Raw genomic sequence first — 15,461 nt, 5'->3', positions numbered from 1 at the left:
AACTGTTTTTAAAGTATGTTACTGTAAATGAATGCATAAAAGGAAAAAGTTCCAACAATTTCCTGAAATAGAATATTCAAGCATGTCTTTGTATGTCAGAGAAGAAACACATGCTTTCAAAATAGAATATTTACTATTTTCTCTTTTGACTTCAAAAAGCCTTGTGATGTTTAAACTAACTAAATTTACACCATATACAACAATCTTTAGAAGAGTAATGTGAGGAGATTTTGTTTTTCACATTTATGGAACATATTCTGGTAACATAATCCAAATTTTGTAATACTTCAAAAAATCTTTACTCTTAAAGAATATTTAATAGTGAAAACAAAAAATGAAAAAGCACATCTTCAATACATAATTTATTGATGTGTAAATTTAATTTAATATATATAATGGCAGAGCACAAAGCATTGAGTTTTTATTTTGTAGGTATTTTATTTTCATTGATTACCATTAAATATGTAAAAATATTGATTGAAATAGCATAATCAATGAGAAGAATAATATCAGGAGCTTATTCTGTTTTGTTTATATTGAATTGATATACAAGAAAACCCAAAAATACTTTGTTGTCATTGTATTAGGTTTTTATTGCTGATGTAACAAATGACCACAGATCTAGAGACTTCAAACAATATACATTTATTTATTGTCTTACTATTCTGGAGATGGGAAACAAACAAAAATCATAGGTTTTACAAACTAAAATCAATGTTGGCAACTTGTAGCCTTTCTGAATGACAACAGAGGTCACCCACTCTCCTTTTCTAGCTCCTAGGTCCTGCCTGATTCCTGAGTTCAGGTCCCATACTCTGCCTCAAGGTCAGTATTGTGATATCGTCTCATTTTTCTCTCTCTACAGCTTATATCACCACATTACCTTCAGTGACTACTTGTACTGATTTTCTCTTATAAATATCTTATGGGTAAATCAGGACCACTTAGATAATCCAGGTCATCTTCCCCATCTAAAGATGCTTTACTTAATTACATCTGCAAAGTTCCTTTGTCATGTAAAGTATCATATTCTCAGTTTCCAGGGTTAGGAGATAAGAATTCTCAATGGGCAATTTATTCAGTCTACCATGTTGATACTCGATTTTTCTGAAATACCTAGATTCTTGAAGAAGTAGGTATTTCATCAAGTAATATGTTTATATTTTAAAAATAAAAAATAAAATATATTGATAACTCAAAACTAATGTAGTGGATTCATCAAAAACTCCAAATGGGAGTTAAAAAAAAAAAATATATATATATTTATTATATGTTTAAATAAATATATATATATTTAAAGTTAAAAATATATACATTTAACTTAATAACCATGGGCCTTCAACTTTTATATTCTTTATTGAAATATTCTACATTCCATTCATAGGAGCCCTTCAATCTCAGAGAGCTGTCTTAGCCAACTCATCGAAAGGCAATGAATTCAATACATGGCATATTATAAGTTAACCTAAAACAAAATTTGTTCAAATTGTGAGTCTAGGATAACATTATTCTTTTTCTTTCATAAACATTTTGGGAAAATTTGGTAGCTTGCAAAGAAAGATGAAATTGAAACAGATTAAAAGTTGCTACAAAATGTTCAGAAAAGCCAATTAAATTGGAATTTCAGATAAACAACATATAATTTCATAGTTTACTAGGTCCCAAATTATGCATGGAACATACAATAAAAAAAAAATGTGTTATTTCCCTGAAGTTCAAATTCACTTGACTGTCCTTCAATTTTATTTACTAAACAAACAAGCAAAAACTAAAATCAAAATCAAAAAAACAAACAAAAAACACATAGAGAAATGATACTGGGTTGATGTGACCATGAACTCATTGGCATTATAGGAAAATTAAAGATTTTGAGGGTAAGTGAGGTTCTTAGCTCATTCATATTAAACAAACTGAAGATGATTTGGAAAACAGAAAGACTATTGCTCTTAGAAGTCTTTCAGAAGTGGCAAACAGCACAGTAGCACTGGAAAAATTGAACCAATAGGAAATTCATAAAAGATGTGAAGACAGCTCATAAACTTTTAGAAATAGGTTTAGTTGTCTGATAACTGAAGAAATGTCAAAATGAGTTGTTCTAAAGACCAAGTTTTATAAACCAAGATAAAATGATTGTGCTCAAATTTATCAAGAAGGTAGGAAAACTGGGACTCCCCTACATTTTTTTTTTGTGAAAGTCTAATTTGGTATAATAAATTTTGAAGGAATAATTGTGACATATATCTGAACATATGCATGAGTAAGTGAACTGGGAGATCATATGTCAGGAAATCTTCATTCACCTTCCTTGGTATGATGATTGAAGGGTGTAGGCCCTTGAGCCAACATCTTTTGTGAAGTGGAGTCTCACCAGTCACTCAGAAGATGAAGTTAAAGATCTATCCCCCACATAGAATTATTAGATAGAAAAGCAGTTTCTTTCTATATGCCTGAGGTTCACATTTTTATTTTTATTTTCAACTTTTATTTTGTTCATCTGACTTTCAGTCCTTTAGGTCCAAATTGGATTCTCTAAACCTCCTTTTTCTACCTAAATTTGTTTTACATCCTAAACTCGACGTAATTGTCCTAAAAATGTGAAAACAATTTGAAATATTCACCTCTTTTTCTTCCTCCATTCTCGTTCATGCTTTGAAACTACCTTTGGCTCCCTCCTGTTCTTAGGTAAAGACCAAAGATTAAAGCCTGAATCCCTGACTTGTGTTTTATTTTGCTTTTTCCCTGCTGTGACCAAAAGACCTGACAAGAACACTTTAGAGAAGGGAAAGTTTATTTGACACTTGTAGTTTCAGAAGTCTCAGTCCCTGGATGACTGACTGCACTACTCTGGGCCAGAGGTGAGGAAGAACATCATGTTGGAAGACCTTGGCAAAGGAAAGAAACTCAGAGCATTGTACCAGAAAGCAGGGAAATGGGAGGTGTGGTGGGAGAGCAGAGGCATGTCTTCAGTGATCCACCTGTTCCAGCCACACCCTACCTGCCTATAGTTAAGACCCAGTTAATCCCTATCAGGGGATTAATGTACTGATTGAATCCTGGGTCTCATAACCCAATTATTTCACCTTTGAGCTTTCTTGCATTGTCTCGCACACAGCCTTTTGGAGGATACTTCATACCTAAACCATAACAACTTAATTTATTAACTAAAACCTATGGCATCATGTGGTACTCACTGTGTGAACACTTATGGCCTGAACTTCTTCACTTGCCAGAGTTCTTAGTGCTGTCTTCCCAACAGAACTTCAGATCCAACCTCTCTCTGTTGTCCATGAGATTGGTTAACTATTATTCATTGATCATACCCTCACTCTCTCTCAGCTTTCTCAGCAAATACTTCTCTAATCTTTATGACTAGATAAAGTAAGAAATTACACGATTTTTGTACCCTGTGGTGTATTTTTCCTTCTTAGTGATAACCACATTGGAAAATTCTGTCTCACTTGTATGGTTAGTTGATTCATGACCCTCTCACTCACTCAAGACTAAGCTGAGTAAGTGCAAGAATCATGTCTAGTTTTATCTCCCTTGTGGCAACCCATCTCAGAAAAGCTTGCTGAATGAGTGAAGAAAATATTGATCTGTTTTCTACACAGAGTAATTGGCTGGGTAAGCAATGTAAGTAGGCATGAGGGAGTTTCTCTCTCAAGTTTCTGATGGAGGCTTACATCTCCCCAAATACTAGTGACCAAAGACAATGGATTCAAAGTGTCTGTCAACTCTTATTAACCCTGCTCTGTAACTGTTTTTATGATCGCAATGGTACTTCCAAGCTATTTTCACCCTGTTTCCCCAAGTGGTTAAAGCCATCCTTTACAGATGAATGAATTGCACCCAGTTAGCAGGAAGGCAAGGCAGGCTACTTGCTGCCAAGGTTCAACTGATTTGGTTAGGATTATCGTTTTGGTCTTAACTGAAGTTACAGTCACTTTAACTCTAAGTGAAAAAGTCTGCAGATTCAGCATAATTTTGCTACTTAAACCATGCATGGTTTTTACTTGAACCAGGTACTGGTGAAAAAAGGTCTAATAGTTTGATGAAATTAATGGAAACAAAATTTTAAGTGCAAAATGTTTCTATAACCACAGCTATTCATCATCTTTGTTGTTTCCCATATCTCTCTGAATGTAAGAGAAGAGTACCTATGAAAATTTCTCTACCTTCCTAAGTCAAGCAATGTTAAATTGAATTCAGTAAGGTTGTGTTAATGTTAGAAATTTTAGTTGGGGTGTCTTTGTACATTTCCTCTAATGAAGATTTAAAAATTATTTGACAGAGATAGGAAAATACCTAATGATACAGTTTGGTGCATGTACCAAGTAGGTATTAAATGTGGCTAAGAATCAGGGGTTTTTATTATTTAACATTCAGATAGCATATTTAATATGATATGGGTATCTGGTGTCTGCTGCCACAGTATTGCTTCTAAGCAGGCTAATCTGTACTCTTAGAATGACACCCTGTGGCTGGATGTATCAATAGCAGAAGGCTCACTTGTCATTCTCCTTTTGCCTTTTGAAAAAATAGTCATACAATTCAGCTTACGTACAAGTTAACAGACAAAATGACATTAATGATTGAGATGGATGGGATCGGGTTAACGTGCATAAGTTTCATGCTTAATACATGAGCTACGAGAGCTGTCGGGGTATATTAAAATGCACAACATCAACTTCACACACATGGATGAGGGGTGTTTCCTTAAAAGTAATTCAGAACATTTCATTGAATTTGCAACTTGAGCCACATGTTCATATCTGTGGAACTAATTGGAGCCTCAGGACAATACAGTGTAATCTGCAGCCGTGGTGCTGCTGTTTCTGAACTATCTAGAACTCTATGTGTATTTATCTTCTGGTTAGTAATGCTTGATATCTCTGGTAATTAAAATCTATTGCTTTATTCAGGAAGCCTTGCTACAATGACAGTGTTCAGTAATTATAAATTCAAACCTTGAATATTGGTCATTTAAAATATCTTCTTTGCTATAAAGCAAAAGAAAAACATTTCATGCCAAGAGATGGGTTATGGCCCACCTAGCATTTCCTCCCTCTCCTGTCCATATAACTCTTACTGACCTACCTCCCTTGTACCTTCACTCATTGTAAATGTTCTTGAATCTCTGACCCTCTGAACATTTACTGAATTACTGTCTATGCAGTTTAGTTGGAGGTGAGTCACTGTGATGTCAAGCAATATCATGTACATTTTTGACTCATTTAAATATTTCTTTTCATTTCTCATTTCAATATCTACCTGCTAATTTTCACAGATGAACACTGAACTGAAGAGCATATTGTTTCCTTTTCATAGTCTTTGCAGAGCTCACAACAGTAGTGAGTGAATAGCAGGTGCTTTGTTAATTATCCTAAATTACCTGGAAAAGAGAACTGAAATCATTATAATCCACTTTATGCATGCTTTCAGATTTAATATTTGTACACTTAACATACAAATTGCTTCTGCATAATTTCTTTATGGCTTAAATATATACTTACATTTCAATATCATTACAAAGCAGAGTAAAGGTTTTGTGTTACAAATATTCATATAATGTATTTTACCCATATTTTATACAAGGTACAGAAAGAATATACAAGTAATTAAATATCTTCTTTTAAAAATCATTCTTATTCTTATTTATTATTTCATGCTTCTATCACAGGACTTTTAATTTGATATATGAAAACTCATTTACTTTCTTTCTCTTAGGTCTTGTCTTGAGTGTTTACCTTGGGTCAGGTTGAACCTGTCTGTTACAAAACTAACTCTATGTCCTGTGTGACTTCCTCTGCCCTGCTATGCCTGAGTCTTCTGCTGCCTCGGAATGGCTTGAAGGATAAGGAGGGAACCACAGTGAGGTTGTTGGGAGAAAGAGGAGCAAACAGATGAGGGAACTGTGTGCTTCTGAAGCTTCAACTACAGGCAAGCTCTGCCTGCATAATTATCCTGAGTTCTTTGTACAATCTAAGGTAGACACATTCTCCCAGAAAGCAAGCATTTTAAATGAGGCCACTAGTTATATTATCAAGATACAGAAGACCTCGAAAAGTTATTCATATACTTGCTTTAAAAATTAAATGTATATTTCTCAAATTATACTTTGAATTCAAACCAGACTGACAGCAAAGTTGGTTCAGTGTTTAATTTTTAAAACTGCTATGCCTTGTCCACAGTCCTCATAAAGATTTTGAAAAGAATGATAAAACTTAACAACAACACAACACAAAATTCACTGTGAAAAAAGAAAGAGAATAATGGGCTACATATATTACAGGGCTACCACCATTAGCTCTCATATTTTCACTAGGCATTTTGCTCTTTCTTCTTATTTCACAAAATTTCGTAAGGAGGTCTGAATTGAAAAAGGAGAAATACATCCAGTCACTCACAACTCAAAGATTTACAGAATTCAAGGTTTCAAACTGCACATTAAGATCTTCTGTGTTGACTAAATTTTATAAAAATAACCTACGAACCAAAGTAGTCTCACAACCAATTTTTTAAAAGTTTTCCAAATAAAAAGCCTAGCAACAGAAAGCATGACCTTCTGGAGTCTTAAGTTTGAGACTGATGAACAAAGGTGCCAGACTGGGAGTGTGCACATGTCTAATCCCTGTGACACAGAGGAGCCAGACCAAAGATAGCACCATTTAGCAGAAGGGAGATTTTTCAAAAACTTGATCTTGGCTGCTGACAACCAGTGGAGTTCAAGTAGGTTTGGAATTTCACTTTGGGATGGTTAGAGTTTACCTTGCCAACCACTCCCAGCTCATGCTTACGCTCATTTCATGAATCCCAATTGTGGCCTGAATGCTGTAGAGGTGACAGTCACACACTGGGCAGTAAAATTAGGTCTAAAACATGATTTTTAACCATGGGGAAAATAATCTCATCAACCACAAGACTTTTAAATCACTGTAGCCTACCCGTCTGTAATATATGTTGACACTCTGGCTCAGCTGCCAACTACTGATATTAATTATCGAGACTTGATTGGGGTTAACTGCTATTGCTTAAGGTTTCAGAATTCTCTAATTTCAGCTGTCTCCGTGATTCAGTGCACTAAAAACTTATTAGAAATGACGGGATATGCTAAATGTTACACTGGAAGCACTCGGGGCATTTCATTAGATAGGATCTTCCTTTCCAATTTATCTACATACAAGATCATCTTAAATTTATATTTGAATACCTCCTCTCAGTTGTTTCTAATATATGTTTGAATTTATGTAAAGGCAATACAGTTCCTTTTTTGGTATTTTTGAAACCAATATTACCTGTTTTAGGGTACAATTTAATGACTTCTGCATTTCAATGAGTTGCCAGGTTATACGACTTTATTATTTAAAAGTCCATGTTATAACAACATTGTAATATAGCTCTTAAAGGACTTACAAAGTAAATGTCTTAAATACTCATAAATGTAATGTAGATTAGTTCATCCATCTTTTCCACCATCACTACACACCAAAATATTTATGTGCAGGAATTAATGCAGGTTTGTAGTTTGAAATTAGTCAAATAAAGCCAGGTTCAGGGAATAGGAAGCACAAAATAAAATAATAAAATGTGAAAATAATGAGCTATTTAATGGAAAATACTCCTTATGTACTAAAGACATAGTATATTTTTGAGTGTATTGAGTTGGTCTTTAAATAAACAATTTACAAATGTGTTTAATAAAACATTAAAAATTAAAAGATACTTTCATGAAAAATGACTTATTTATAAATAAGTATTCTTATTAAACAGACATTGAGTTAATTCAAGTACAATTTTTGCAGCTAAAATCAAATTTTCAAAATGAATCATGAATTGACCCATTTCTATAAGTCTACAGATTGTTCTTCTAAATGTTTTTCAAAAAAAAAATCTCAGAATGACGGTAAAAAAATATTTGATTTCAATACAATCAAGCAAACAGAAGAAACTGAGAGGACGTAAAGCAAAGTACTCATACTATAAACTATCGTGGACATGAAACATTTGTCTTTATCTCAAAGAGATATTTTTATGTTGTTCAAAGATAATTAACATTTCTTTCTTTGGATATAACATTGCTTCATTTAAAAACACTTAGGAAAAACAATTCTTTTCCTGAGGTATTGCTAAATGAACATACTTTGTGACATTTTTTTGTATAGAAACTGGCTAAAGATGGCCTCTGATATATTATCCCAAGTTATTTACTTCTTCATAGCAAGCTAGTACTCATTTACTCAAAACTTCAGTGGTACTGAATTTAAATTTTTACATACACCATATAATGTTTTGATTATAGTTTAATAAACAGAATTTTAACCATTTAGAATCTGAGATTTTGTGTACCCCATAAAACCACCCTCAACATCTGCCAGTCAGATAAAACACACTCCAAAGCTATAAGACCTTAAGCTGCTGGAGCTCCTTGGAGCTCTGTGACCCACAGACTCTTCATCTTGCCTCTGAGCAACATCATCTAGATATGTAAGCCCCATCTTCTGTCCTCTTCTCTCCTAGGAGTTCTTTGCTGTCTTCCTCTTCTGAGTAGTGGCTTCTGGAAGGTCTGGTGCTGCCAGCCATTTCCTCTATGTGCAAACTTATCAAAGCGTGACCCAAGTAAAGGTCATTGTGTGGTAGTGCCGCCTCGTGGTTATATCTTTTTCCTTAAATTCTCTCAAAATCAGTACAGTATTTCCAGAAAAGACCAAAGAAGCACTGGGGACTAAAGTGGAACAAATTATATTACATGCATGTATTATTACATTAAAATGAAACTCAATATTATGTATAACTATAATGTACTAATAAAACATTTTAAAAGGAATGAAAACAACTATTAAAATTTCTAAATATAAATTGAAAATCTTGGGTCCTATGTTATCTATTTGACTGCTTTCATTATAATAATTTCCTTTTTGATCTTCTGGCATGCCCTAGCAGTGGTAAATTTTTTGATAACCTCCACTGAACTGAAAGATATACTAATGTGTTTGCTCCATGGACCCTGAGGGTTTTTAAACCAGTTATCTCCTCACAGTTTTGAAGAGAAAGACAAATATTTATCTTTTTCATCTGTATAATTCTTCCCCACTGGTTTCAGTGATATCTAAAAAAAAGTACTGCATACTTGAATATCTAGCAAAATTAAAATAATTGAAGAAAGTTATTTGAGGTTTTTATAATAGATTAATTTCATAGAGAATTTTAATTTTTATTTCAAAAGAAAAATCTGGAATTTTTTATGAGAGTAAAATATAAAATTTATCATCTTAACCATTATTAAGAGTAAAGTATGATGTTAGCTATATAAACTTTTCATGTACCGACTTTTCTGTGAAGTTCAGTGCCTATCAACAAAAAATTGAAGGGGAGTTCCCCTCTCCCTCTTTCCCGCTACTGCTAGAAACCACCATTCAAATTTCTGTATCTAAAATTTGACTAATTTAGATACCTCATATAAGTAGAAACACTAAATATTTGTCTCTTTGTGATTGGTTTATTTCACTCAGTGTTTAGCATGTGACAGGATCTCCCTTTGTTAATTTTAGTAGTGTTCTATTTCTATGTACGCAGCATATTTTCTTTATGCACTCATCTGTTAGTGGACATTTAGGTTGCTTCTCCCTCTTAGCCAATGTGAATGTTTCAAAGAACATGTGTATGTAAATATCTCTGTGAAATCCTATTTAATTTCTTTTGTATATCTATCCATAAGTAGGCTTTCTTGAGTGTATTGTAAATGCATTTTAATGTTTTGAAGTAAATTCATACTGTTTTCTGTAGAGGTTGCTCTTTTTTTTTTCAGTCTTATCAACAGTGTACACAGGTTACAATTTCTCTGTATCCTGCCCCAAAACTTTGTTGTTTTTTTTTAATGTATAGTGGCCATCTTAATAAGCATGAGGTGCTATCTCATGATTTTGATCTAGAATTCCCTGATGAGTAGTACTATTGAGCATCTTTTCATGATACTTCTTAGCCATTTGAGTACTTTTGGAGAAATGAGTATTTAAGCCCTTTGTCCATTTTTTCAAATAGTTATTCTTTTTTTTATGATTGAGATGTAGACATAATTTGTATATACTGGATATAAGCACCTAATCAGATATATGACTTGCAAATATTTTCTCATATTCTGTTGGTTTCATATTCACTCTATTGGCTGTGTCCTTTGCTGGGCAGCAGGTTTTAAATTTGATGTGTTACCACTTACCATTTTTGCTTTTGTTGTCTGTGATTTTGGAGTCATATTCAAGAAACCATTACCAAACCAATCAGAAAATATTTCTTTTGTGTTTTCTTCTAAGAATTTTATTGTTTCAGATTTCCATTTAATTCTTTAATCTCTTTTGAGTTAATTTTTTATGTAGTATTAAACCTAGGATTCAACTTCATTCCTTTACCTGTGTATATCCAGCTTTTCCTGTGCAGTCCCTCTTGTATACCCCAGTGCTCTTATATGAGATCATTTGCCTATATGTTAGGTTTTATTTCTGGACTTTATTCCATTTCATTGGTTTATATGCCTTTGTGTTTGCCAGCATCATGCTATTTTAATTGTGGTAGATTTTTAACATATTGAAATCATAAAGTATAAGACTTTCAGCTTTGTTTGGGCTCTTTGGGATCTTTTGAAATTTCATATGAATTTTAGGATTTTTTCTATTTCTGTAAGAAATACCCCGGGAATGTGATAGAAATCAAATTGACTGTAAATTACTCTGAGTTGAATGGCATTTTAACACTAGATTTTCTAATTCATGAATTTTTGCAAACTTGGTTATGTTTATCCCTAAATATTCTATTCCTTTTGATGTCATTGTAAATGATACTATTCCCCTGATTTTTCTTTTCAAATTGCTCATTGTTACTGTATACAAACACAACTGATATTTGTTGATTTTGTGCATTTCAACCTTGAATTTGGTTATTACTTCCAACAGGTGTTTTTGTGAAATCTTTAGAATTTTCTCCGTATAAAATCATGTCATCTGTGAATAGTAATTTTACTTCCTTTCAAATTTTCATGACTTTTATTTCATTTTCTTACCTAATTACTGTGGCTAGAGCTTCTAGTACAATTAGAACTTTCAAAGAGTAGGAAAACTCATTCTTTGTTACAGAATAATTACACTCCCTTCATTGGTTGGTAGATGTGAATTTTTAATTCCTTTTCTACTTTCTTGGATTCATAGTTAGTGATAAATTAACCTTGTCCTTTGGCATTAATGATATAATATTAATTATTTATTGTTTGTGTGTTACAGATTAAAATTCTTATGTAATTTCACTTTACTCAGTGATATAACTTCAAATTAGAGGTATTATTGCTGTCTGCATTCTTAAAACTAAAAATAATTGCCCCAAAGCTATTAATGAGACTTTTTTCTGTCATTAAAAATAGACTATGACATTTTATAAATATTAACATTATTTATCTTCAATGAAAATAAAAACAAAAATATGTGAGATTAACTGTAGTTTGTCTTGGAATTATTTATAAGAAGTCCAGTTCTGAAGAGACATTTTGTAGTAATATTTTTGTTCAACTATAAACATAAAGTCTCTTAGCTTCCCATTACCCTCATAGTCATTGTTAGTCTGTCATCCAATGATAAATTTTAGTTTGCTTTTTTTGACATTAGAATGACCCTATTAGAAAATCTGGCAAAGAGAAACATAGGTTTGTTACTGGAAAAATTTTTACTTTGTCATAATTCATCAGATTTGCTTAAAGGTTAGTTTTAACCTTTAAAACTAACTCTGGATTTTTCTTCCTCCATATAGATCTGACCTAGTTTAGAAGATATAGGGTTGGGGTGTAGCCCAGCATTTACCAGAATACATGAGGCCCTGGATTTAATTCCCAGCACAAAACAAACAAACAAAACAGAAACAATAACAACAAAAAAATTTTTATAAAACCACTTTGTGCATAATACCATGTAAGCTAAGTCAAATTATTAATTATGTTTGTATGTTTCAGCCTCATACATTTTGTTGCAAAATTTAGTCTCATTATTGTCTGATAAATAAAATGGGATTATTTTAAAACTTTGGGTGATGAGTGGGTTAGTGTTATGGTTTAGATGTGGTGTCCGCCAAAAGCTCACATGTCAGACAATGCAAGATTTGAAGGAGAAATGATTGTGTTATAGCACTAACATAATCATCAAATTAAACCCTGATGGGATTAACTGAGTGGCAATTGGAGGCAAATGAGGTGTGGCCCAGAGGAAGTGGTTCACTGGAGACATAGCTACGGTGTATATATTTTGTATCTGGAGAGTTGAGTCTCTCTCTCTGCTTTGTGATGTGAGCTGCTTACCTCTGCCGCACTCTTCTGCCAGGGTGCCCTGCCTCACCTTGAGCCCTGAGGATTGGAGCCTTCCTTCTGTGGACTAAGAAGTCTGAAACCATGAGCTCTCAAGTAAACTTCTCCTCTTCTACAATTGTACTGGTGGGGTCTTTAAGTCACAGAGATAAAAAAGCTGACTAAAACAGTTGGGTACTAAAATTTAAAATATTAATAAATGTGAACATTATAAAAATACTTACAAGAGAATGAAATTCTCCATCACTAAGTTCACCCATCCTCTTTCAGCTCTGAAATGCTCTAAACCATAAATCATCATTATAACCATTACAAGATCCTTTGAAACTGCTCAGATGAAACCTCCATTAGGCAACTATTATTCTCAAGAAGGGGAGGACTCCACCTTCTTGTTGCAAATCAGAGCACTGATCAAATTAATTTAATGAAATTAATTTTATTATGTGTTCAGTTTCCCTCTATACTGATGTTACTAAAACTTAATAAACTTTTAAGAAGATTTCCTTGTGTATTCTCCACTAAACCTGAAGATAGAAGGTGGATGGTGATGGTTAGGTGCCTACATGAAGCAGTCCCCAGGAATGCAGAAGGGAAGAATTAACTCTGCTGCTAGTGCAGGTGGGATGGGCAGTAGTGGGCAAAGCCTCCTGGAAGTGATGATTTTCAAATTAGATTTTTTTTGAAAAGGAAGGAGAAAGAAAAAGGCATACCTGGGGGAAAAGGAGCATTTAGAGCAAGTATACAGATGGCAAATTAAAGAGTTTTAGAAATATTTTTGCTTATTTGTTTGATAACCATGTTCTCTTATTTAACTTCTCTCTGAAATCTTTGTATTTTTGTATGCATTTACTTACTGCATTTTCTAAATCCATTATGTAATTTGACTCAAAATCCTTCTTTTCTTTTTCTCTCCAACTCACTGTGTGTTTCACAGTTAAAGGGAATTTGTATCAAGTTTAACCAAGTCATTTGCTACCATTTTAGATGACTTGGGGGTGGTTACCAAAGCTTGGGGAGGGTAGGGGGAAGGGAAGGATAGAGAAAAGTTTACTGATATTGAGTTATAATCCGATAGGAGCAAGAAGTTTTAGTGTGCTATTTCTCAATGTGGTGACTATAGTTAATTATGTACCATACATCTCAAGAAGGTAAAAGAAACCATTTTGAATATATATTTGAAGAGATATGCTCAACCTGATTTAAACATTACACAATGTTTACATGTATTGGAACCACAAGGTACCACCTTAATTGGTATGATTTTTATGTTTTAATAAAGTATCAGCTGAAATAAATTTAAATTAAAAAGTGAAGTATGCTGTGAAAATGGTTCAATTTTAGAAGCTATGGGTGTTAGCAAAATTTCGTAGTGAAATGCTGGCTTCCTCCTTTCCTGACTGACAACTCCTATTCTGTGTCCCTCCAAATTGGGATATCACAGGCATACCTTTTAATGTGCTACTTCACGGAATAATGAGTTGGTTTTGATTGAGCAGCATTCTAACCATTGATACATGCATGGCATTTCTCATAATTACTTGCAAGAACTAGAACTGTAATGCTTTCGCCCTTCTTCAGTGAAATCTGTGTAGTTCTAGGAGAATGTGGTCTTACAACAGAGTAGTTAGAAGGAATATACTCAGGGTTGTTTGCAAAGTGGAAGGAGTTTTGAGGCATACAGCATAGTTACTACGATGGGGCATATCCATAAAACCCTATACTTCACATGGAAGGTTTTGATTCCTCATTGTTGAAGGGAGGGGAGTTCATTGACCTGTTGAGACTGGAACCCCTTATTGTATTCGTGTCCCCTCTAATTTTACTAAAGTTTTTTTTAGATATTTTTCATATTTTATGAAGCATACAGTACTCATACCAAGTAAAAATGATCTATAAACTTGATATAATAATTTATTTAATTTATTTTTGTTCTAATTAATATAGACAAGGATGAGAAAAGGAAAAATAGTTGCATCTGAAAATTTTCATCTACGTTAGAAAAGTATGCTAATGATAAAGTCAGTTGCTTGGTAGATTTTCCATAATGAATGGACTGATTTCCTCCTTAGTTAATTTTTGGTATTGTTTCTTATTTATCATGTGAAGATTACTTGAGGATTCTAACAGTTCATTGCTTTCATTGAGGAGTAATTTTTCTTTGAAACAGCATTTTAACAGGATTGTATGTGATAATTAATGTGAAAAACACTTCACCAAATTATAAGGTGCTCTAGAAATGTTATAATATTTATAAATTGTAAGACATGAATATTTTAAGAAAATGAGTAATTTTGTTTTATTTCCTAAGGTCTTACAAAAGAACTCATCTAAGAAAGAAAAAGATGTTACAAAATAAAATCTAGTACTACTTTGATTGGGCTGTGAGCACATATACATTATTTTGAAGACTGCTGATATTTTTGCAAAATCGATTTACCTCCAGAAACAAGATATACTATTTCAATTATTCACATATTATGTTATATTTCACAATAAAATTCAAGATGGTCTTTGTTATGTGAATCACTTTCCTCCAAACTATGTATATGGAAGCTCCAGTACCCAATGTGACTCTTTGGGAAAGGGTATTTAGGGAGGTATTGGAGATTAAAGGAGGCCAAAATCAAGGCTGCCTGCTAATCTAATACAACTGCTTTCTTTATTAGAAGAAGGGAGACCATCTCTTTTTCCACTCTCCTTCCATGTGAGCACACAGAGGATAAAGGAAAGGGCATCTGAGCAGAGTGATCAGTGTGGTCTACAAACCAGGATTGGAGTCCCCTGAAGAAACTCATCATCTGAACCCTGCTGTTGGACATTTTGCCTCCAAAAATGTAAAAATATAAATCTCTGTTGTTTAAGCCACCAGCTCTATGGTACTTTGTTATGGGAGCCTGAAAAATAAATCTAGTGTTTTTGCATTGGTTGCGCATTTCTTGTAAATTTCTAGTATTTTTGAAAACTTATCCTGCAAGTCATAATAAACTTTATTTTTTCATTTCCTTAATATCTCCTTTACTTATTTCATTTTCTCTGTTGTTTCCACTGTGAACAACTTGTTGAGCAATGTTAAAAATAGTAGTGATGGTCCTTATCATAGGGAAGAATTAGTTATTATTTCATCAAT

The sequence above is a fragment of the Sciurus carolinensis genome, chromosome 10 (genome assembly GCF_902686445.1).
Source record: "Sciurus carolinensis chromosome 10, mSciCar1.2, whole genome shotgun sequence".
Lineage (NCBI taxonomy): Eukaryota > Metazoa > Chordata > Mammalia > Rodentia > Sciuridae > Sciurus > Sciurus carolinensis.
Note: the sequence above shows the minus strand (reverse complement) of the source record.